Raw genomic sequence first — 634 nt, 5'->3', positions numbered from 1 at the left:
ATGAATCCATCAATAAATGTCAAATTAAAAAGAGGTTTAGATAAAACATTAAAATAAATACATCATTTAAACTTAGATAAAAAGCTGCTGTGATAAAACCTCGACCAGTTCTTCATTTGTTTGATCAGGTTTTCCTTCGTCTCCATCACCCAGAGGAAGATGAATCAATCATTAGACATAAACACAATAACTGTTCATTAACTTGACAACTATAAACACAACTGAAACATCAATATTCAGCATTTGAAACAGCTCAAGAACATCTGTGACAAAATACAACGGACACAGTGAAACTCTATTTTAAGGAGAAGAATTTTATAGTTTTTATCTGAAAAACTTCACAACTAATCTCCATAATGATTCATGATCATCACATGTGGACTCACCGAGCCTTCCTGCAGTTCCTCACAGCTGGGATCAGTCTCCGTCGTCCCTCCTTTGATGTGTTGAACTTCTCCAGGTCCAACTCATCCAGAACCTCCTCTGACATCTGCAGCATGTAGGCCAGAGCTGAGCAGTGGATCACAGAGAGTCTCTTCTCTGATCTGTTCTCTGACTCCAGGAACTCTTGGATCTCCTGATGAACTGAGTGATCCTTCATCTCCATCAGACAGTGGAAGATGTTGATGCTTCT

General features: G+C 38.8%; 2 pseudogenes across 1 annotated transcript in view; both read right to left on the bottom strand.

Moving 5' to 3' along the window:
• Window positions 1–634, bottom strand: part of LOC147817217 (NACHT, LRR and PYD domains-containing protein 12-like) — a 103,706-nt pseudogene that overhangs the window by 7,182 nt on the left and 95,890 nt on the right. The window lies entirely within an intron of this gene.
• LOC147817222 (uncharacterized) overlaps window positions 1–634 on the bottom strand; it is a 3,339-nt pseudogene that overhangs the window by 739 nt on the left and 1,966 nt on the right.

Source organism: Seriola lalandi, unplaced genomic scaffold, assembly GCF_002814215.2.
Source record: "Seriola lalandi dorsalis isolate HSWRI2012SDOR001 ecotype SW California unplaced genomic scaffold, Sedor1 jcf7180002054987, whole genome shotgun sequence".
Lineage (NCBI taxonomy): Eukaryota > Metazoa > Chordata > Actinopteri > Carangiformes > Carangidae > Seriola > Seriola lalandi.
This window is presented reverse-complemented; position numbering and strand designations above follow the sequence as displayed.